This window comes from Chlorocebus sabaeus, chromosome 13 (assembly GCF_047675955.1).
Source record: "Chlorocebus sabaeus isolate Y175 chromosome 13, mChlSab1.0.hap1, whole genome shotgun sequence".
NCBI classification, from domain to species: Eukaryota; Metazoa; Chordata; class Mammalia; order Primates; family Cercopithecidae; genus Chlorocebus; species Chlorocebus sabaeus.
This window is the reverse complement of record NC_132916.1, coordinates 17,034,700-17,060,317: the sequence shown is the minus strand read 5'-3', so window position 1 is coordinate 17,060,317 and position 25,618 is coordinate 17,034,700.

Here is a 25,618-nt window from a genome sequence, read left to right as displayed (position 1 = left end):
ATTTGGAGTTTTTCTATTTTTTTGATGTAGGCACTTATAGCTATAAACTTCAACTTCCATCTGAGTACTCTTTTTGCTGTATCCCATAGGTTTTGCCATTATCTTTTGTTTCAGGAAAATTTTCAATTTTCATCTTAATTTCTTCATTGGCCCATTAGTCATTCGGGAGCATATTATTTAATTTCCATAAATTTGTATAGTTTGCAAAAATTCCCCTGGTTATTAATTTCTGGTTTTATTCCATGTGGTCAGAGAGAATGCTTGATATTATTTCAATTCTTGGAATGATTTAAGACTTACATTGTCACCTATCATATGATCTGTCCTTGAGAATGATCCATGTGCTAAGGAAAAGAGTATGTATTTTGCAGTTCTTGAAAAAAATGTACTGTAAATATCTATTAGATCCATTTGGTCTGTAGTGCAGATTCAGTCCCTTATTTCTTTGTTGATTTTCTGTCTGGAATATCTGTCCAATGCTGAAAGCAGGGTGTGGAACTGTCCAGTTAAAACTGTATTGGAGCCTATCTCTCTCTTTAGCTCTAATAATAGTTGCTTTATATATCTGGGTGCCCAAGTGTTGGGTGTACATATATTTAAAATTATGTACATGCAACATATGCCTGTTGCATATACCCTTGCTGAATATTCTTGTTTATCATTATATAGTGACCTTTATTGTCTTTTCTTATAGGTTTTTCCTTGTAATTGCTTTGTCTGATATAAATATAGCCACTCCTGCTCATTTTTGGTTTCCATTGGTATAGAATATCTTTTTCCATTCTTTTAGTTTCAGTCTGTGTGTGTCTTTATAGAATTTTGTTTCTTATAGGCAACAGATCAATGGGTCTTATTTTTTTAATCCATTCAGCCTCTCTATATCTTTTGATTAGACAGTTTAGTCTGTTTACATTCAATGCTATCATTGATAAGTAAGGACTTACTCCTACCATTTTGTTATTTGTTTTCTGATTGTTTTATGATCTTCTCTTCATTCTTTTTTTTAGACCTATCTTTCTTTTAGTGAAGGTGATTACCTGCGGTGACATGATTTAGCTTCTGGCTTTTTATTTTTTGTGTATCCATTGTATGTTTTTTGGTTTGAGGTTACCATGAAGCTTGAAAATACTATCTTATAAATCATTATTTTATCCTGATAACTCAACTTTGTTTGCATAAACAAACAAACAAGCAAAAAGAAAACTAACAAAAATGCTATACCTTAACTTCATATTTTTTACTGATATATTAAGCTTTAACTTTTTCTTGTTTCTATTCATATCTTATTGTACTGTCTATGTCTTGAAAAGTTGCAGATTTAATTTTTAATTCATTAATTATTTATGTTTCTACTTAGGATAAGAGTAGTTTCAGTTACAGCATTATAATATTCTGTGTTTTTCTGTGTACTTACTATTACCAGTGAGTTTTTAACTTTCAGGTGATGGTTTATTGTGCATTAAAATCGTTTTCTTTTTGATTGAAGTACTCCCTTTAGCATTTTTTGTAGGACAGGTCTGGTGTTGATGAAATCTCTCAGCTGTTGTTTGTGTATGAAATTCTTCATTTCTCCTTCATGTTGGATGGTTATTTTTTAACAAATATGCTATTCTAGGTTAAAAGTATTTTTTCTTCCTTCAGCACTTAAATATGTCATGCCACTCTCCTGGCCTGTGAGGTTTCCACTGAAAAGTCTGCTGCCAGACAGATTGGAGCTCCATTGAATGGTATTCATTTCTTTTATCTTGTTGCTTTTAGGATCTTGTCTTTATTCTCAATCTTTGGGAGTTTGGTTATTAAATGCCTTAAGGTAATGTTCTTTGGATTAAATCTGTTTGGTGTTCCATAACCTTCTTGTACTTGGAATTGATATATTTCTCTAGGTTTGGGAAATTTTATCTTATTATATCTTTAAGTAAACTTTCTACCCCTATCTCTTTATCTCTACGTTAAGGCCAATAACTCCTAGATTTGTCCTTTTGAGACTACTTTCTAGATCCTGTAGGCATGTTTCATTGTTTTTGTGTTTTGTTTTGTTTTTTGGGGTTTTCTTGAGGCGGAGTCTTGCTCTGTCACCCACGCTGCAGTGCAGTGGCACGATCTCGGCTCACTGCAAGCTCCACCTCCTGGGTTCATGCCATTCTCCTGCCTCAGCCTCCCGAGTAGCTGGGACTACAGGCGCCCGCCACCATGCCCGGCTAATTTTTTGTATTTTTAGTAGAGATGAGGTTTCACTGTGTTAGCCAGGATGGTCTCCATCTCCTGACCTCGTGGTCTGCCTGCCTCGGCCTCCCAAACTGCTGGGATTACAGGCGTGAGCCACCGCACCCAGCCTTCAACTACTATGTATTTTCAAATAGCTTATTTTCAAGCTCACAAATTCTTTCTTCTGCTTGATCAATTCTGCTAGCAAAGGACTCATGCTTTTTTCTGTGTACCACTTGCGTTTTTTCGTCTCCAGAATTTCTACTTGATTCCTTTTGATTATTTCAATTTCTTTGTTAAATCTATTTGATAGGATTTTGAATTCTTTCTCTGTGTTATCTTGATTTTTTTTTTTTTTTTTTTTTTTTTTTTTTTTTTTTTTTTTTTTTTTTTTTTAGTTTCCTCAATAAAGCTATTTTGAATTCTTTGTCTGAAAGGTCACCTATCTCTGTTTCTCCAGGTTTGGTCCTTTGTGTCTTATTTAATTTATTTGGTAAGGTTATATTTTCCTGGTTGGTGTTGAGGCTTGTAGATATTCTTTGGTGTCTGGGCATTGAAGAGTGATGTATTTATTGTAGTCTTTATTGTCTGGACTTGTTTGTACCCATTCTTTTTGGGAAGATTTTCCAAATATTTGAAATAACTTGGGTGTTGTAATCCAAGCTGTATCTGCTTTAGGGTCACCCCAAGCCCAGCAATGCTGTGATTCTTTCATACTTGTAGAGTACTACCTTGATGGTCTTGGACAAGATCCAAGAGAATTATCTGAATTACCAGGTGGAGACTCTTGCTCTCTTCTCTTACTTTACACCAAGCAAACAAAGTCTCTCTCTCTATTCTCAGTCACCTAAATCTGGGGGTGGAGTGACACAAACACACCTGTGGCACCATCACTATGACTGTGCTTGGTCAGACCTAAAGCCAGTGCAGCACTGGGTCTTGGCCATGATCTGCTGTACCCTTTCCCTGGTTACTGCATATGAGCTCAGCCTATTCTTACAAATAAACTTGGAAAATGGAAAATGCCACCTTGAGTGAGATTCAGCAGAATAACATACAACACAAAATAAAAATTTTATTACAACTACAATAGCTACAACTGTAAAAGGGAACGGCAAAAACAATCGATAACACCTAAAAAGTGCTAATGGAAAATAATTATCAACTTAGAATTGTATGCCTAAGCAAAGCTATCTTTCCAAAGCAAAACATTTTCAGAGAAATTAAATTTAGTGTTTTCTACCAACACATCTTCTGTAAAGGATGAACTTCTGGAAGAAGGATAAGAATGTCAAAATGAGCATTAGCAGCACAAGAAGGAATGGTTCTTGAACCATGGTTACCAACAAAAATATTGGTAAACAGGTAAATAGATCTAAACAAATATCAACTGTATAAAATGGTAATAGTAATGCTAAATTCAATAAGAAAAAATAATCTGGAAACAAAATGCCAGAATACAATAATTTCTTTTTTGGACAGACATAATCTAGCGCTAAGCATGCTAAGTTCCTATGATATTTGGGAAGAAAGTAAAGATATTGATTAAAATATCAATGTGGTTAAATGTAACTATTATTTTTAATCATAATGACCCAAACTAGCAATTGCATACAGTTTTAAATTACTAGAGGTAAGCAAATTTTTTAAAAACTCAATTTAAAGAAAAAAAAACAGGTAGGAGAAAAAGAAGATGCTTTGCAACAGATAAATAAAAAGCACAATACAAAATGGTAAGAAAAAATTTGCAAATATGTACAATCTCAATAAATGTAAATGGATTGAACTTATCAATTAATGTAACAGCTATCCATATCTGTTATAATTACCATGTTTGTATTTATATTGCACAAATTTACAATGTAAGGACATGAAAAGTTTGAATTTTAAGGCTGGAAAATTATATTACAGATGAAAATCAAATAAGAGGAAGCATGTCTCAAAAATAGAGTTTATATGCCAAAAGGCAGTATTAGAGAAAAATTCAACATACTAGGATACATATATATGCATATATATAATAATTCAAAACTAGCATTTACCTAACAAAATAGCCTCGAAGTATTAGAAGCAAAAATTGACAAAATTATAAGAGGTAATTTATTAATCTATGCAGAAAACTATTATATGTTTCCTCATTCAGTAATTGATAGAAGAGTTAGATAAATAGTATGGTTATGGAATATTTGAACAACACATAAACAAAGTTTTATCTGAAAATCATATCTAGAGGAATATATAATGAATGACCTAAAAATATGTTTTCCCCAAGCTCATGTGAAATATATGTAAAATCTGATCATGTGTAATGCTGTGAATTCCAGTCTCAACAAATTTCGAAGAACATCATCCTGAGCACATTGTTTTACTTAAATGCAACTAAATTAGCAAGTATTCAAAAATATATGAATACGAAAACACTCTTTGTTTGCAGCTCATAACCTATTTCTAAATAACTAATTGGTCAATGAAAAAGCAATCACTAAAATTGAGAAATAATCAAAATAGGACAAAAGTAAGTATATCATATATCAAAACTTGTGGGAAGCAGGTAAAGTGGTATTTAGATATTTACCAACTCAAATGTATGTATTAGTAAGAAAGACAAAGTTAATGTTATTAGCATCCAACTTTAGAAAATAAAATATGCCTGAGAAAGTAGAAGGAATAATATAAAACAGAAAATGTATACCAAAATTAAGGAAAAATAAATATTTAATATAGAATATTGCCAAAACCAAAATTTGATTATTTGAACAGATCAATGAATTAGGTAAATTTCTGGCAATATTTTTAAAGTAAAAAAGAAAGCTCATATAAAAAATAAATTAAGCAAACAGTTGTACATAAGTTGCAAATGAAACACAATTATAACTATATAAACTACTTTATTCAAATATAATTGAGAGGTAGAATAAATAGACAATTTTCTCTTAAAGTTTAACTTACTAAGATGAATTTTAAAATATATGGGAAATCTAAACAGAACATAGCCCCAAAATATGAGTCATTTTAAAACATATAAAAAACAGATATAAAAATAGGAAAAAATACTATGCAAAATGTATACATGAATATAAGCAAGTTTTACTAAACATTTAACAGATAATGATAGCCTCATACAACATCTTCAAGAAAACTGTTTCAGAAAAAAAAAGATGACCACAATTTGAGAAATTAAAAGTGCTGTCTTTCACATAGATGCAAAATATAAAATCAAAAATCTGCCACACTAAATCCAGCAATTCTAAAAATTATATATCATAAGCAAATATTATCACGTGAGAGATTAAAAGGTAGTTTAACTTTAGAAAATTTGCTATAACTCACATAATATTTTATAACAATCTCTGTTGAAGAATAGCCATTTAATTCAATTTAATATTCATGTAAAATTTAAAGAGCTTTTAGTCAGTCATAAGGAAATGAAAATTAAAATTCCGCAGAGGAAAAATGTATAAGAAGTTTAAATAAAAAGGGACTTTCTATTACTGATGTTTCCTTTTGCCTCCAACTTCACTATGGCTCTGCACAGCACTGTGACTGGTCTCGTCATTATTAAAATGTTCATATTTGTTCATCATTGATTTTTTGGCACTAATTTTAAATTTTAAAAATATTGCATTAAATGTTTTCTAAAATCCCAATGAAGTACATCCTTCAACAGGTGAATGGATATCCATCCATGAAATGTGGCACATATAAATGGTATACTCTTAGAAAAAGATACTATGCAGCAATACAAATGATAGTATATAACATCATGGACAAACTTCTCAAATACTAACCTGAGTAAAAGAAGCCAGACATAAAAGAATACACACTTGTTTGATTTACAATCAGGCGCTGTTAGACCAGTGTTAGCCTAAGCCAGCTATTGTGGGTGATTTGACTGGAAAAGAGCACTAGATAATTTTGAGGGGTGATGAAAATTTTGTATACCACGGCTTGGATGGCTGTTACACAGCTAATTATATTGGACAAAACTCACTGACACTTAAAATAGGCACCTTTGCTTTATCACATGTAAATTAAATGAAGTTGGTTTCAGAAAGCAAATAAACATGGCCTTCTGCAGTGAATTGCTGGAATAATCTCCTTAAAGTGAGACAAGTATTTCCACTCTCACTAGATATCTAAACATGGAACCTGAGGTGCTAACCAGAGCAGTAAAAGGAGGAAAATAACAAAAACCCCATAAATTTGAATGAATATGATATTATTTACCAAGGACAAGATTTTCTGTATAAGAGACTGCATCTAATGTAGAAAAATTAATTCAAATTAATAATGGAGTTTAACAACATTCCTTTATATTGTTCAGCAATATTCGAAAATCAACAGCATACTCACACAGAAGTAACAGATATATGCATAATGTGATATTTACAGAAGGCATTGTTTATAATAATAAAATAAGTCAATTAGGAAGAAATCTAATAATAGAAATAAATAGACTACATGGAGCAGATGATAAACTTCTTCAAAATCGTTTAAAGAATACCTACATGTATGACAAAACATGCTGGACTCCTGCGTAAGTTCCAGTATCATAATGACAGGTACCTCCCCTAAAAACTCCTAAACTTTCAAGAAGAGATAGTTGTTGCTTTCTTTCTTTGCTTTTCTTTTTCTTTCTTTTCTTTTTCTTTCTTTTTTTTTTTTTTTTTTTTCTTTTTTTGAGACAGGGTCTCACTGTGCGGCCCAGACTGGAGTGTGGTGGCACCAACACAGCTCACTGCAACCTCAGCCTCCTGGCCTCAATGGATCCTCCTGCCTCAGCTTCCCAAAGAGCTGGAACTACAGACACATGCCACCATGCCTGACTAATTTTTTTATTTATTTTTGTTTGTTTGTTTTTGTAGAGACAAGATCTCACTATGTTTCCAAGCCTGGTCTCAAACTGCTGGGCTCAAATGATCTTCCCGCCGTGGCCTCTCAAAGCACTGGAATCGCAAGCATGAGCTACCGTGCCCAGTCAGTTGTTGCTTTTCTAATGCTTACTAAATCAAAAACATCTATAGATTCAAAATTTTATATTTATATAGCACGGTAATAGGGGAAGCACTTTCCTTTATTCAGGAAAAAGTCTATCGTGATAAAAACAGAATAATGAGCAAAAACATCTGGAAATAATTCCATTTATAACTGTAAATTTAACATGTGGAAGAGTTGCATTGTGTATTAGAGTAGAAGTATATATTTTTTTCAGTAAAGGCTGCTGAAACAATTAATTACTCATAGGAAAAAAATATGTTTGTAGTATGATCTCTATCTCCAATCCTATGTAACAAAAAATTCTTCATGAATTAAAAAGTAAATATTTTTAAACATTCTTTAAAGGCATTAGGTAAAAATATATCCTATAACAAAGGAGTATTATAAGACAAATCCACAAAACGAACCACAAACAATAATGATACAGATAATTTGATTATATAAAAATTGTTTTAAATCATGAATCAAAAGACGTTATAAAGCAATTGAACAGAAAAGCCACAGATAAAATGCGTATTTGAAATAAAAATAAATCACAAATAAATACAAGCATTTGCAATAGAATTACCTCACAAAAGTTAATATCCTAAATATATAAAAATCTTCCAAATGCAAAAAAAAAGACAAGTAACTGTTAAAAAAGGTGGGCAAAATCTATCAATAGGAAATTAATAGAAGAGGACGCTAGAATATCCAAAGTACATATGAGAAGTTTCTCAACCTCATGGGTGGAAAATTGCAAACTAAATAAAAAATAAGATGGTATTTCATATATCAAGCTGGCATAAATCTTGTGTGTCAGAATATTGTTTTGATATGTATATGATGCAATCAGAATGCTTATATATGCTTATTAGTAGAAATGTAGATTGGTAGAATATGTTGACAGCACATAGTATATTTAAGATTGTGCGTGCCCACTCACCTAACGATTCCATTCCATCTGTATCCTAGAGGAGTATTTTCCAAACCACGAGTCTTGGCATATTAGTGTGTTATGAAATTAATTTAATCAATTGTAATAATATAAAATTAAAATACAAAAATCAGAATGTATTGTGACTAAGAAAGTAAAGTATTGGTTTGTAAAGTTATAGTTCACCTATTTATGTGCATGCATGTTCTTTTGTGCTGAATCTTGATATCAATTGTGTTTCTTACCCTGGGTTGAGGTAAAAATATCTGAAAGACCCTCTTTTGTGGAATAACACAAGTATGTTCAAGGACACATAAAATAATGTTTTGGATAGAATTGTTTTTTATAGCAAATAATTGACAACAATACAAAGTTTAACCACCAAAACAATAAAACAAAATTATTGATTGTAATGTAGTCATAACATGTCCACAGAACAGTGTTAGCGGGAACCAATTTTAGTTGAAGGTGGGGAAGTAGAAGGAGACAAACAATGTAAAGGGTTGTTATATGTGTTAGGACAGTTTTGTTCTTTATCTTAAGAAGGATTGGAAATCTTTTGTTTGTAAATGATTGTGATGAGTATACGTGTGTGTATGATGGTGTGCACTCACAAGGCAGTCAGGAGCTGATTAACATAATTTGATTTCTCATTGCAGGTGGGGCAAGTGTGGATGCAGGAGACCACTTTGTTAAGCCCAGTGGGAAATGATGGTAGATGGGAGGCTTAATATCAGATATCTGAGTTAAACAACTGGATGGTTGATAGCTAACATTCATTAAGATATGGGAAACTAAAAGAAAAGTATACTTCTGTTTTAGGTGTTCTGAATTTTAGGTTATAGTTGGGACGTACATACATAGTGTAAAGGGAACATAAGGGCCTGAGGATTAGATTAGGATTTGGCTTTATAAAGTCATTCCTCAAGTATCATCTTCTCAATGAGGCCCTTTACAACTAACTCAAATGAAAAGTCTCAACACTAACTCCACCTTCCCCGATTTTTCTTCATCACTCTTATGACCACCAGGTCAATTCAACACACTAGAATTTATTTTTTTCATTGTTTGTGCTTCTCCTATAAAATGAAAGTGCAAGCAATCAAATATTTTGATTCACCTGTTCCCCACTTTGTCCCATTTACCTGGCACATGTTGTTATGCAATAAATAATTAGGAATGAAAGAATGAATAAGTGAATAAATGAAGCTGTGACATCACAGTAAATCTATCCCCCAGGAAACACTTTTAAGTGGCAGTGCAATTGACAGTTATTCTTTAAATCTCAATGTTATTTATCCTTTCTTTTTCCCGTTGCTACTCCCAAATTCTAAAAGGATGCACAGAAATGCACTACATTTTGATATTTTGTTATGGCAAAAAGGCCTGTAGATCTTCACTATTCAATATGGTAGCGTGTAGCCTTGAAATGCACTGATCTAAATTAAAATATGTGACAATTTTAAATTATACATCAGATTTTAAAGACATAGAATAAAAACAAGGATTTAAAATATCTCAGTAATACATTTTGCATTGATTCTATGGTGGAATAAATAAAATATGGTATTAAATTAAATTCACCCACATCTTTTTACTTTTTCAATGTGGCTGTTAGAAAATTTATAACTACATATGTATTGAAATTTAAAAGAGAAACATCTAGAAAATCAATTAAACAGAGAGCTGGTTCATTAAAAAGATCAATAAAATAGACAAGCTCTAGCAATACTGATAAAGAAAAAAAGAGAGAAGATACAAATTAACAATATCTGAAATGAAACAGGAGATACCACTACAGATCCTGAAGACATCAAGAACATAAGTAAGAAAATACTACAAAAACGACTACACTCATAAATTTGGCAACTTAAACTAAATGGACCAACTCTTTGAAAAACACAATTTATCACAAGTCACCTAATATGAAATTAAAAATTTGAATTGAATAGCCCCATAACTATTAACGAAATTGAATTCAAAAGTTGAAAACATCCAATAAAAGAAATATTCAGGCCCAGATGGTTTTTCTGAAAATTTTTACCAAACTTTTAAAGAATTAATCCCAATTCTATACAATCTCTTTCAGATAACAGAAGAGCAGGAAACACTTCTTTGGAATTCTATCGGAATAAGCTCCCCACCCTCCCCCTCCCAAAAATCATACAATTCAGAAAGGGGAACATAAAACGATTTCTATTTGCGTGCATTATAACTACTTACTTTTTTTTTTTTTAAACAAAAACCTCCTTAGAACTAATTAGTGAATTCAGCAAGATCACATGCAAGATGCCAGTTCAACACAAAAATGGATTCCATTTCAATATACTAGCAATGAACATATGGGCAGACATCAAAATCAAAATGCACTAGAAACAAAAACTACTTCACAAAATGAACTGCTTGTGTGTGAATCTAATAAGGCATTTGTGTTAGCCCATTTTGCATTGCCACAAAGGAATACCTGCGATTGGGTAATTTATTACGTAAAGAGGTTTTTATGGCTCATGGTTCTTCAGGCTGTGCAAGCATGGCACCAGCATCTGCTAGGCTTTTGGTGAGGTTGCAGGAAGCTTTTACTTATGGCATCAGGCACAGGGGGAGCAGACATGTCACATGGTGAGAGAGTGAGCAAGAGAGAGGGGAGGAGGTGCCAGCCTTTTTTTAAACAACCAGCTCTCATGTGAACTATAAAGTGAGAACTCACTCATTACCATGGCGAGGGTTTCCAGTCATTTATGAGGCATCTGCCCCCATGATCCAAGCACCTCCCACCAGGCACCACCTCCAACATTGGAGTTACAATTTTAACATGAGATTTGGGGGAGACAGATATCCAAATCATACCAGCATGTATAGGACTCATACACTGGAAACTACACAACAGTGATGAAAGACATGAAAGAAGATCTACATAAATGAAGAAACTTACTTTGTTCATGGATTGAAAGACCCAACACAGTAAAGATGTTAATTTCTCAAGTATATACAGGTTTAATACAATTCCTACCAAATCCCTGCAAGACTTTTTTGTAGTTATAGACTAGAATATTCTAAAATCGATATAGAAAGACAGGGAAATTAGAACAAATTAAACAATTTTGAAAAATAAGAATAAAGTAGAAGGAATTGGTTCACCTGATTTTTAGTGCTGGAGGCATAGACACATAAAGCAATAGAACAGAACACCAGAAATAGACTCTCCTAAATATGTCCAACTGATTTCTGACAAAGATGGTGCAAAAGCAATTCGACACAGGGAAAATAATAGCCATTTCAACAAATGCTGCTGAAACAATTAAACATTCATAGGCAAAAACTGAAACTCCACTAAGACTTAAAAGTTAACTAAAATGGGCCGAGCGCGGTGGCTCATGCCTGTAGTCCCGGCGCTTTGGGAGGCCAAGGCGAGTGGATCACCTGAGGTCAGGAGTTTGAGACCAGCCTGGCCAACACGATGAAACCCCGTCTCTACTAAAGATACAAAAAAAGAAAAAAAAAGCAGATGTGGTGGCAGGCACCTGTAATTCCAGCTACTTGGGAGGCTGAGGCAGAAGAATAACTTGAACCCTGGAGGCGGAGGTTGCAGTGAGCCGAGATCGAGCCACTGCACTCCAGCCTGGGCAACAACAGCGAAACTCCTGCTCAAAAAAAAAAAAAAAAAAAAAAAAAAACACCAAAAAACTTAATTAAAATGGATCATGGACTTAAATGAAAACATAAAACATCTAGAAAAATTTAGGATAACATTTTTGAAATCTAAAACTTGGCAATGAATTCTTAGGCATAACACCAAAAATACAGTCCATAAAAGAAAAAAAATTGATCAATTTGGCATTATCAAAATCAAAACCTTTTTTTCTGCAAAGTACTTAGTTGAAAAGATTTTAGAAAACAAACTACAGAGTAAGAGTATTTGTGAATATGGCAAAGGACAAATATCTAGAACATATATATGTATATATATATGTATGTATTTCTAAATTTAACAGTAAAAATAATAAATCCAACTAGAAAATAGGCAAAAAATACAAAGAGTTCACCAAAGAAGAAATGCGAATGACAAATAAGCATGAAAAGATGTTCAACATCATCAGCTATTAAAGTGTGCAAATGAACAGCACAATGCAGGATTTTTACACTCTTATCAGAATGGCTAAAATTAAAGAAAAGTGGTGACAATTACCAAATGCTGGCAAAGATTTGTAGAAATTAGATCACTCATACATTGCTGGTGGGAATGGAAAACAACATTGTCACTCTGGAAAACCACCCGGCAGTTTCTTTAAAAACTAACCATGCAACTGTCATACGACCCAGCATTTAAACATCTGCCCATTTACCCCAGGAATATGAAAATGTATGTTAACACTAAAACCTGTACCTAATTTACTTTTTATTTGTAATAGGCCCAAATTGAGGACAACCCAAAGGTCCTTCAAGAGGTTAACACAGCTGTAGTACATTCAGCCATATAAAGGACAAAATACTAATCCATGCCGCAACCTGGATGAATCTCCAGGGAATTATGGTGAATGAAAAAAGAAAAGTCAAACCAAAAGGTTACATGCTATATGACTCCTTTTACATGACATTTTTTAGATAACAAAATGATAGAAATGGAGAACACATTAGTGGTTGCTAGGGGTTAAGGGTAAGAAGTCAGTGAAGGTGACTGGAGGTTGGGTGTGGCTATAAAAGGACCACATGAGAATGCTTGTCATGAACAATGTTCCATGTAATGTCACTATCTCAACTGTATACTGCACTATGCATTTGCAAGATGTTGCCAATGCAGGAAGCTGGGTAAAGGGAACAATATTGCTCAGTACTATTTCTTGTAACTTCATGTTGATTTATAATGATCTCATAAAAGAAAGAAACTACATATGTGGTTTGCCTTTTTGGCTCACATTATATTATCTATAAATTATAGTTACTTAAAAATAAATGTAAATAAATTTAAATAAAATTAAAGTATTCCTGTCATTGAGTGATGCATGCCTATGTTGGAGAAAGTTTGGGTTCCAAAGGCTGCTCTAACTTTGTAGGCCAAATAGAAACAGACCTGCCCTTCAAGTCATTCAAATAGAATGCCCTTCACTTATTCACAGATGCACCTCCCCCAAAATAGAACAACATGTTCTGTGCTAAAGTATCTAATGAGAGTAGTAGCACTCTCTCTTTATCATCCCATAGGTGTTCCAAAGAACTGCTTAATACCTTACTGCTTTGCCACTCATTTTCATTGGCAGAATAGAACCCTGAGCATGTGCAATCATATGTTCTTGAGTAAAATTTGCTATTGGCAGCATTTTCAGCGTGCCTATCTTTTAACTTCTTGAACTTCCTCAGAATTAACATTTTACAAATAAGTTTCTAACTTTGGCGATCATCCCTTAGGCACACACTCAATGTTCTTATTTAATTAATTGCTTTCCTCACCCCTCGTTGATTATTGTTGATTAAATTATTTACATGTTGCATCATTTGCTCTGTTTTTCAAAATAGTTCTTACTCTGATAATTTTTGCCATAAGCACAGGCAACATGTGTGATTTTTCTAATTCCTTTGGGCTTTTAAATGAGCTGTACTTCCATTTTCATTTTAACTGCACTACCAATCTTATTAGCACTTTCAACCTTCTCATGGTTTTTCATATTCATTGGACATGATGGGTTTAAATTATTCATAAAGCACCTCTACACTAAGGACAAAATGAGCACAAAGTGTGATTAGAAACAGTGTGATAGAGGAGACAAAAATGACAGCATGCAAATTATAAGGCATTTGATGGCAGGCAGAGTGATATTTCTCCTCAGGAAAGAATCTTCCTTCATAGCTATGAAAATTCATAATTTGAAATGTCATAATGTAGGAGGAGCTTATATGGCCAATTTCATGAATCTGGTAACTAAGTTTTCTGGTTGCATTAAAATGAATAATTCCTTGACTTTATTTCTATCTCATTACCAATTTTGATTAAATTTTGTTTATAGCCTGTTATTTAGAATAATGGCTAATTAAGAATATGGACCTGATTATTGTTTCTGTTTTTGTTTTTATTGTGGTAAAAAACATTTAACTTGGCCAGGTGTAGTGGCTCATGCCTGTAATCCCAGCACTTTGGGAGGCTGAAGCAGGCAGATCACCTGAGGTCAGGAGTTTGAGACCAGCCTGGTCAACATGGTGAAACCCCATCTTTACAAAAGTACAAAAGGTTAACCAGGCATGGTAGTAGCATACGACTGTAATCCCAGCTGTTTGGGAGACTAAGGCAGGAGAATCACTTGAACCCGGGAGACAGAGGTTGCATTGAGCCAAGACTGCGCCACTGCACTCCAGCCTGGGTGACAGAGCAAGATTCCATCTCAAAAAAAAAAAAAAAAAGTAAAATAATGATAATAATAATAATAATAAACTGGAGTTCATCTTTAAGTCAGTTTTAGGAAATGACAGTTAATTTCATTTAAAAATCCCTTCTGTCTTCAGAATAGTTTCAGAAAATGATAAAGATGGCAAATAAGATCATTAACTTCAAATATATAAATATCAAAGAAGGCTTATGTGATAATTATGAAGTATTATGGAGATATTTACCTCCTTACCTTGTCCATTATGTGAATCTATAAGGGTACTGGCCTGTGAGCCAGGGAACTAGAATTCTTGGAATTCTTGGGGGCATAGTATGAACGGGATTGTTTATCTTTTCTGCAATCTTCAATTTTCACAATGTGAATGCCCTAAATATTTAAAATAACAACAACAATGCAACAATAATGGCAACAGCAGCAACAATAACAACAATTTAAACACCCAATAATGCGACTTGGCTGAGCTGTCTTTCCAGTGCACCAGCATTTCCTTATTCTTCAGAGTAAAGGATTTTTATTACCATCATGAGAACTGCTTTATGGGATATATCTGATTATAATTTTACAGCCCCAATACCCTTAGTTTTCCAGACCTTACCCATGAAAGCAAATGCAAATAGAGCTTTGCTCAGTCCTACGATCTAGATGCTGGATTTCCTGAGTACACCTGTTCACTTGGGATATTAAGACATGTTGCTTAACTGTTCTTGTCCTCTTACTTATCAAGAAATGTGTCACATTTGCATTTATTCATTTTCACTTATCCTAAACATATCAATTGGTACTATTGCCTGATGTATATTTTATCATAAGTCCAACCTGCCCCAAGTTAAGCAGAGCACCCTCAAGCTTTCCACTACAGGAAAAAAATACAGGAGAAAGGAATTCAGGTTAAATCATCCCAGTTCAACAGGTGAAATGATATTCTTCAGTTGTTACTGCTTAAAGCACAGGTAAGGTGTCACCAAACTTTGGTTTACTTAATTACTTTGGATGGCTAGCTTTGCTTTTGACAAGTATTTTAGTAAAAGTCCCCCCTTACATTTCTAAATTACATTTTAATTAATGTAATGTTGTCAAGTTACAAAACTAATCGTACAGGAAATAATGCAAGATAGTAACAAGAAAGTGAAAACCACCTTTAATCTATCAAACAGATGTCTTACAATAACATTTTGGTGGGTATGTTCTCAAAATGTCTAGGAACACATGAACACATATATATATGCGTAAAATGTATGAGATCATGTTATACATTCTATTTTGTAATTTGATTTTTCAGACAAGATTATATTACAAATATCTTTCCAAGTTAATCAGTAGGAATAAAACCTATGTCTTAATGTGCAGGTTTATAATTTTTGTTTTATCACTACCTCTTTCTATTTTTCACAAATATAATTTACACTGAAATGAACCTCCATTACATTTGTCTTTCGACTATTTCTTGGGGAAAGTTCCAGAACTGAAATTACCATACACTGAGCAGAAGTATCTCAGACTTTCCTTAAATCAGGATTTTCCAAGAGTATCATTAATTATCGTTCTTTTCTCATCTAGAGTATGAGATTAGTTTCACATTATTGTAATAATTTGCATTCTTTGATTTCTAGAATCAAATGGTTAAACCATTATTTGTGTCCAACTGAATTAAATTTCATTTTATTTGTTCAAGTTCGCATGGCAGTTTATAAGTGATGACCATATTTTAAGATATCAACTTTGTTTTATATACATGTACATATATATCTTCATTATTTATCAGAATATATTATATATTACCTATTATAACAGTTTATAAATTATCTGATTACATGATAAATTATAATTTATTGATTTGATATGTGTTTACTTATGTTTGGAGTTAAACATTTTTATATATTAGTTGAACATTTATTATTCTTTTTTTAAAACTTTTATATCATTTTCCAATCCTTTATATGGAATTGTAAGATATGTTATAACATTTGTAAGATATGTTATAATCAATTTATACCCAATTCTGTCTTGTCCTTTGATTTTTTTTTGTAAAAATGTGGGCATACATAGTTTATCATCACCATTCATCATTTGCTTTTCATGTTATCATACTTGTTCTTTGTTTCTTCATGGCTTCTGGATTTAGGGCAACGATTTAATTCAAACATCAATAATAATAATCCTATCCTTAGTTAAAATTTTGTTCATAATAGATAGCTTTGATTTTTAGAATATTTAAGTATTTAAAAATATTTCAGCATGTTTTAAATATTATCTTTATGACTGAGCTTTTTGGTATCTCCTCTAATTGTGCACAAGAGGTCAGTGAGGCACTTGTCTCATTCAGTTCATCTTACCTCAGCTCTGGATTTGGAAGCTCTCCCCTCTCAAAATTATAAAATTAATTACTTACGGGTTTTAAAATAGCTTTTATATTTTTACATTTAGTTATCTAAGGGCATCTGGAATCCTGGGACATAGAAGTAGTAAAAAGGGATCTAGGTTTATATATTTTTCTCAATGGTTATCTTACTAATAGGCAAACCTACTAATTTAAATGCCACGTTTAACAGGTAATAAACTGCTCATTTTTCTCTTTAGGAAAAAGAAAGACTTCAAGGAAAGCTGCATCTGATATTTTATTTAATAGTGGCTTCTTTACATTTTTCCTGAGGAATCAGGCTTCCATTAATTTTTCAATCTATTTTATTGCTCTTAATAAAATACTTCATACAGATAAAATAATGCATACTGTTATTCATAAAATCAGTAACAATAAAAGGACCCCAAAGTGCCCATCACAGAGATTAAGATATAGATGATTATCCAGTCAATTGGTGAATTCATCCCTTTTGTCATTAACACCAACCTCCCCACCCCCATATATATAGCTATCATGAAGAGCTGTGTGTTTGTCATTCACTTAAATATTAGCTTTACTATATACACATACATTCATGTATGTATTTTATGTTTAAATATACAACATTCTACATATTTTACTTTACATTTAAAATTAACTATTTCTTGAACAGAGTGACATTTCTTTTGCTCAACATTATATCTGTGACATTTATCCTTTTGAAGTGGTAGTTTATTCATTTTCACTACCAAATAGCATTTTTAACACGTGAATATATTATAAGATATGTCCAGTTTTCTTCCAATGACTAATGAGGCTGTATCTCATTTAATATCTTTATGATCACACCCTCATGTCACCTAAGAAGGCCCGTCTGTCATCCATCTGTTGGTCCCTGGAAGTAAATTCTTTCCTAAAAATAAGCACCTGAAAGAGTAGGCTCATCTTTCAGGTGACTGTTTTCAAGCATAACAGAGGTTGTAAAGGCTCCTGAAGGAGCTTCCCCTTTTAGTATCTTGAAGACAGGGAAACTACATATGAAAAGGAGAAAACATAATTTCAGGGTGTTAATTTATTTTTGTTATTGGAAGGGGTTTAGATTTTGCCACTGATTTTCAAACTATCTCATGTAAGGCAATTTTTGTGATAAACAATGAGTAGAAGTGGCAAGTACATTTTAGCTTTCTCAAAACTTTTGCCATACAAATGTTTCAACAGTATGGTGGTACTGTGAGACATTATGTATAGTAAAATATATTTTCTACCATAAAAATGAATAAGACAATTAAAGAAACAAGGCTTACACTGAAAGAGTCAATACTACTAAAGATACAAGTAAGTTATTTCATATGATATTTAAATTGTAAAAAAGCAATTTTCTGTCCATAAAAAATCTTTCTAAAAGATAACACTATTAAAATCTTCTAAAACAAAAATATAACTTTAAATGTATACATGGTTAGATGTAGATTTTACTTTTAAAAGTAGCTATCATGTAAGCATTCCTTCCAACCAAACATTTTCCAAGTTTTTTGGAAATTGGCCATAACTTTATCCTTTACCAACCAAATCATTTATCATGAATTGGACAACTGAAAGCCAGACTTAATGTTTACTACTTTCTAAGTATGTTCGTTTATACAGAGATGTCCAATTCAGTAATTATATTTATATAATTGACATGTTTAACTTGTAAACAGGTTTTAAACATACATACAGAAAACATAAATTCAAAAATCTGACAAATGATAAAATGTACTCATTAAAGCTACTTTCAAATTTTTTGCTGCTTAGATGTGCCAAGTTCAAAAAAGACAGTCCACCTTTCAACTTAGAAAATAAATGATATTTAAATCAACTTATAATAATAAGCAAGATATGTAAGTTGCATTGAACTGTCATTAAAAGGAATAATATCTAACATTTAATATGTTTTGCCCTAAAATGCCTCATGTGGTTACAAAAATTTAATTTTCATTTTGTCATGAAATAGCCTAAATTTGCTTAAAGAATATCATTTTAGTAACCCAATACATTGCTATAATAAATTTATATAAATCTAGTTTAATTTTTATTTAATTCCTAAGCTCACTGATTCATCTAGTTGACATTTTTTGAATACCCATTGTGCTAAGAGCAATGTACAAACCATTGTTAAGAAGGAAATGTAGTTGCAATTATTACTCTGGAAGAAGATCAATCTATTGTAATAAACACTCTAGGAATCAGGGAAAGAATTCTGATTTCATCATTTCATTAGTATGACATTCCATAATTTATTACATATCCTAACAACTTAATTCCTTCATTGGTGAAATTGGAGAGTTAAACTAAATAATCTCTAGTGCTTTTACATTTTCTATTTTTATAATGGTGGGGGTAGAGTAAATATACAACACATCAAAGAAATTTTGAAATGATCACAGATGTAAGAAGGTAATTAAGTTGTTGGTACATATATTTGTAATTATGAACAGTAGGTGTTAAAAGAACCATTAAATTTTATCCTTAAAAACAGTATTTGAATCTGATACAACTGTGTCCATCTTGAATTTTACTTTGCATTTGCTCAGGCTGCCTGATTGCTGTGCATGCTATGAATTCATGGTATATATTGATTCAAACACAGTGTAAGTTTACTTACTTCCTGATAATGGAATAGATAGTACCAACTGCTAAGCACATCTAAGGGGTGGGGGTTGGTAGGCTGGGGGTGTACTTCCATGGAATAGTCCACAGATTCAGGCTGAGCAAGGCTGTGTGATCTACTTGGGAGTTCGCAGGCGATCCTGAGAAGTTGTCCGTGATTAGCAGCCAGCTGGACAAAAGATCAGGAGAAACATCTCAGGGAAGATTTTATGAAACAGGCTTAGAAGCGATGCCTAGTATTCTAACTACACTCCATTGACTAGATTTAAGCCACATACTCACACTGAACTGGAGATACCTGGGATATGATGTGCTTGGAGAAAAACCATTTAAGAAGTAGCTATCTGCTATGGAAGGAAGAACATGAATATTTGATGGACAGCTAGTAATCTTTGTCATATCCTTGATTTTTTAAGAAAAATCTTTTTGAGAAACTCTGAAAGTTATTCTGTAAAACAGCAGTTTATAAAGTTTAGAATAGAAATAAATATTTAATATTTATTTCATAGTTTCTTAACAAACCCATAAGATTTTACCAAGAGTCAGATTATGTTTCAGAATATGTTCTAACCAACTAACTAGGGAGTTCTTACCAGCTTTGTAAGGAAAAGTACTCCCCTGGTGAGTGCCTATAGCCTATTTACAGTTAGCCCTCTGGATCCACAGGCTTCCATCTACTGATACAAAATATTTGGGAAAATAATAGTAAAAAATAATGCAACAATAAAAAATAATGCAAACGAGGCCAGGCAGAGTGGCTCACACCTGTAATCTTAGCATTTTTGGAAGGCTGAGATGGGAGGATTGCTTGAGCCCAGGAGTCAGAAATCATCCTGGGCAACATGGTGCAACTCTCTCTCTACAAAAAATTAGCTGGGTGCGGTGACACACAGCTATAGTCCCAGCTACTTGGGAGGCTGAGGTGGGAGGATCATCTGAATCCAGAAGGTCAAGGCTGCAGTGAGTGCAAATTATGCCATTGCACTCCAGCTTGGATGACAGAGTGAGACCCTGTCTCAAAATAATAATAATAGTAATACAAACAAAAAGACAATAATCCCTATCTATACCGTATTTACATATTCTCAGGCCTTGTAAGTAATCTAGAGATGATTTAAAGTACTAGGGAGAATATATGTAGGTTATAAACAAATACTATACCATTTTACATCAGGGACTAGAGCATCCATAAATTTTGGTATCCACTGATTTGTCCTGGAACCAATGCTCTGCAAATATTGAGGGACGACTGTAGATTGCTGAAGCTTCACAGGAGGAAGACAGGTCCATGGTCTGTCTCTGTCTGTGGTTTTCCAAAGATATGGCTTCAGCCACACTATATATTTTCCAGGCAGGATGTCAGAAATAATCCTGCCCCTCCCATTCATCCCACCCTCATTTCCCCCATCCACGTTTTTACACTGAAATTGAAGCATTACTGAAGCCCAGGGTTCTAATCTGTGATGTGCCATGACCTAACCTTGACAATTGAGCTTGATGAGGCTAAGTTTCCTCATTTGTAAAACAAGAAGATTGTTCTAAATGAACTCAGCAGTTGTTGCCAGAATTAAATTTGAGTCACAAAGGGAAAACCAGAGTCAATAAGCAAAATTCTGTTCTGCTGATTTTGAGTTCTATTTGGTCAGATTCAAGACTTCAGCAATTCTTTTGCATCGCCAAAGTTAGCTAATAGACATCAAATTTGATTATCTTCTGAATACCCAAGCATTCTCTGCACTTTGAAATTAGAAGACACTTCACATCCTGTAATGTTTCATATTGGTATTGATTTTTTTCTTTCTAATAAACTGGGAACTTTGCTTCAGTTTGCAGAAATCAACACTTTTATGAATCACTGTAACCCTCCTTAAACTGATTTCTTAAATCACTGTGTCCTCTTTGGTTGGAACATGTTATTGAGGCTGTAGAAGATTCGATGATGCCTGTGAGACTGATTAGTCATCACTAAATATTCTGCAGGGTAAAACAGAAGGGGAAACTGGCAAATTTCTGAGCAACTCTTTTTCAACAATACTCACAAATATATGTGTGTTCATGCATAAATGCCCAGCTACACATTTCATTACCTTTCCCTAAACATTTCAGGTTGAACTCAGAAATGTAATTTTATTCTGAATAAATTAAATGTGTGTAAGTACACTAGAAAATACCACCTCAGTAGATTTACATCCAGATAAGTTGTTAACAGAACTCATGCTCCTTTTCCCTCCCTTGTGCACAATCCCAATTCTTCCACTGAAAAAATCTATATGATAATAGTGCCAAATCAGGTATCCCCATCTGCTAATTAGAGTGAGCCTTCCTTTAGAAATGTTCAGGCCAAACTGGAGTAAAATGGTGAACTCTGGTTTTAATAGAAGTATGCACATATATTTGTAGGTATTGTGTTATTTAGACACTGCATCTACCCACATTTTAAAACACAATCATTACATAATCACCTGGGTTATTTATTTGTTCTTCTAGATTATAAGCCAAATTTCTCAGTCATTAGACCTATTTTTGCTGATAGAAAAAGCTCCACTCTGAATCGACTTTGCCTAACTTTCAATTGGCAATTATCTGTTAACCCTGCCACAAAGAGAGCTTTTAAGAAATTGACACCATACAGTGGTTTTGATACAGTATTAAAAATGGTCACAGTAAAGGTAATTAATAGAGCATTTTCAAAAGTTTAGGTTTTTTTCTCTTTTTTAGCAGTCAAATGTTACAAATATTTATGAAATAAAATATCACTATTTCTCTCAGTGCCATCCCCTGGAGGTGTCCAATGCTAATAGACTGGTATAAACAGTATCATTCTGCATCCACACTTTTGTTCATATAAACAAATGCCAGTGTGTGCACATGCATGCAAACACACATACACGCACACACACACGCACACACGCACACACGCTACACCACTTATTTTTTGCTTGGCTGTTGTTCACTGAAGTATTAGGGTTAGACAGCAGAAAGATCATTTAGGAAAGTATTCCAACAGTTCTTATGAAAATGAAGTGGCAATAGGATTGGGAAGTTGGAGAAAGATCAAGGAAGCAGATGGGAGACAGAATCGAAAGGAATAATGATTAAATTAGAAAGGGAGGTGGAGAGGATGAAATGTGTTGGTGACTGGGTCAATGCTCTTAACATTTTAAACAGAAGTAAAAAGTTATGAGCAAAGTCAATAAGAAAATGACTATTTTGTTTTGAATATGTTCATAGGAATGACTACAGTAGTGATTTTAAAGCCGTGGGAAAATAAGTTAAATAAGCATTTAAATACTATGAGGAAATATCGAAGTCTTATACTAGATAAAAAGTTATGTCGACCTGATCATACGCTTGGCTCAACATAATTTGAAAAACGATTAAAATGTCATTTCATTTTGCCAACACAACATAAGCTCCATATAATGTAACCAGATCCTTAAAAGAATGGGACTGCTTAAATTAAATGACAAGTTTGAGGCTTAGAACATAATACACTTAATTTTATTTTTTTTCTTTGAGTTAAAAATATCAATGTTAATCAATTACGGCAAGATAATAACCTGACTTACGCAATGATTTAATTTCATTTTATTGAAACAAATCACCTTGTATTAACTCTACTGAAAATTTCATTTTAAATAATTGTTTTAATCCAAACCTGAGTAAACCCTACTTAACTTTTTGCAAATGCACAAACCAATATTTTAGCTAATAAATAAGCCTTTGCATCTGGGTCCATATTTATTCATTTAGGAAAACACAGCTTTTAAGTTTGGCTTAAAACACATCTATTGTTTTTGCAAGAAACAACATGAGGTAGCTTTATCGTCATAGAATGTAAGAATACAAGTGGCATCCAGTTCTCAATAATTAGGGAGGGAGAAGATTGTTTCTACCACATAAAGTATCTTCAAGCAAATTCAAAAAAACCACCTCCTGTAGGTAAACAAAGTGTCATTTAATCATAGTTTAGCAAGTGAAAGTTATTTTATAGTGAAAAGGGATCTCTGTAGGTGAGTGCATCCTATTCCCAGAGTAATCAATTTACATGTAGAGTGGAGATTTTATTCCCACCCCATTTGCCCCTTCAGCTAGACACTCTTGTACAGCAAAAAATATGTACAATCATATATAATGGTTCTTCTAGGGAAGGAATAAATAGTAAATTTAATTTTAAAAGATAATGAAAAGCAGGATGTACTCACTAAATAGTTATGCAAATTAGAATTACTCCTATAAATTAAATGATAAACAATGTATATATAACAACTCATGCAAATTAGTATTCTTCTATAAGATGGTGACCCTGAGACTCTGAAAATATTATTGCATCCGTGGGTAGTATAGTGTGTCCTTTCTTAACTCCCTGTATTAATCCAGGTTCTCCAGGGAAACAGAACCCATAGACGGTTATCTATCTATCTATCTATCTATCTATCTATCTATCTATCTATCTGTCTGTCTGTCTATCTATCTATCATCTCTCTATCTATTACCTATCTATCTATCTATCTTTATCTATCTATCGAGAGAAAAAGAGGAGAGAGGAGAGAGATTTATTTTAAGCAGTCGGCTCACATGATTGTGGGAGGAGCTGGCAAATCTTAAATGAGAGCAGGGAAGAGTTAACGTTGCAGTCTCAGTCTGAAAGTCTGGAGGCAGAGATCCATCTTCCTAAAGGGACCTCAGTTTTTTTCTCTTAAGGCCTTTAACTCATAAGATGAAGTTCAGCCACATTTATGGAGGGTAATCTGCTTTACTCCATGTCTACTGATTTAAATAATTAATCACACCATCATACTCCCCAACTTCCATGAAATTTATGTTTTTAGCCAATTTTCACTAGAGACATATTCATTCTTCTGAAAATCTCAGTTCACATTAAGTGTACTACTTCCCCCCTTCCCCTGTCTTTCCAAAAGCCCCAATTGTACAAGTTTAAGTACATTTGATGAGAGTATAAATTTCTTTTCCAAAAACACTTCATGGATAACTAGGCATCAAAATGCTTCTCATATATAAATTGAGAACATATCATTCTGTGTCTAAATCCATTTTAGAAGTACAGTTTTCAAGCTTAAATCAATCAGTGCCTACTTTTAAAAATACACATGTATTTTTTTCTTCTCTAAACCAATAGGCCATTATAATATTGAAATTTACTTTTCTCATGAAAATTGTTTTAGATAAGTGGATTATAGTTTCACTTTTAGACAAACATAATTTTTTCAATCTTATCCTGAAACCTTGAAAAATATCTAGTTGATATAAAAATTAGTTTACAGATTTCATTTCTTTGTTAAATATAATTTAATGCCACCTTTTATTTTTTAAAAAGTCATCCTTGATACTGTTGAGAGAAACACCATAACTCCAAGCTATAGTCTGCTGTTCTAAGCTTACATGGATAAAAAGAAATCCTGGAATGACAGAGCAAATTCAAAGCACAAGTGTGTTCTCATTCTACTTGATTCATTGGAAAACTCTTTAAAAATTTCCCTGTATTTTCCTGACTCTGGCATGTTTGTACCTTGACCCCATAGCTACTGATTGCCTGAGGGATCTTGAAATTGTATACATTGATGGAAGATTTATTGCAAGAATTCCCCCCAGTTGTTCAGACTTCTTTAAATACTTATCCTTTGCAATATGACTTTTCAGTTCTTGACTCTGGGCCATCCTTATCACTTGCTTTTGTCAACAGGATGGTACTAAATATAACCTAAAAAGAAACTTGGCAAAGTGCTTCCAAATTTTGGCTTTTGCCCCCCCGTCCCCGCCTCCATTGCTCTTGAAATTCAACTGCTGACTAAAAAACAGTTTTCTAGATATTAAGAGTCTTGTGGCTATTCACACCTATCACCCAAGGCTACAGTCAGACATATTAGAGTGGCCCTCCTAGCTGGCCAGCCAAGCTATTAGCCAATCCTGTCAGCTGATCACTGACACGTTAGCAAAGCCCAGAAAAGATCAGTCAAAATTGACCATACAGGCAAATTTGCCCAATTGATAAGTGAATTCATAACAAATGCTAAATTCTTATTGTTGTAACCACTGGGATTTGGGGTAGTTTGTTATTTAGTAGTAGGTAATATTTTAAATGAACTTTGCTATAGTCTCAGACAAACATTTAAA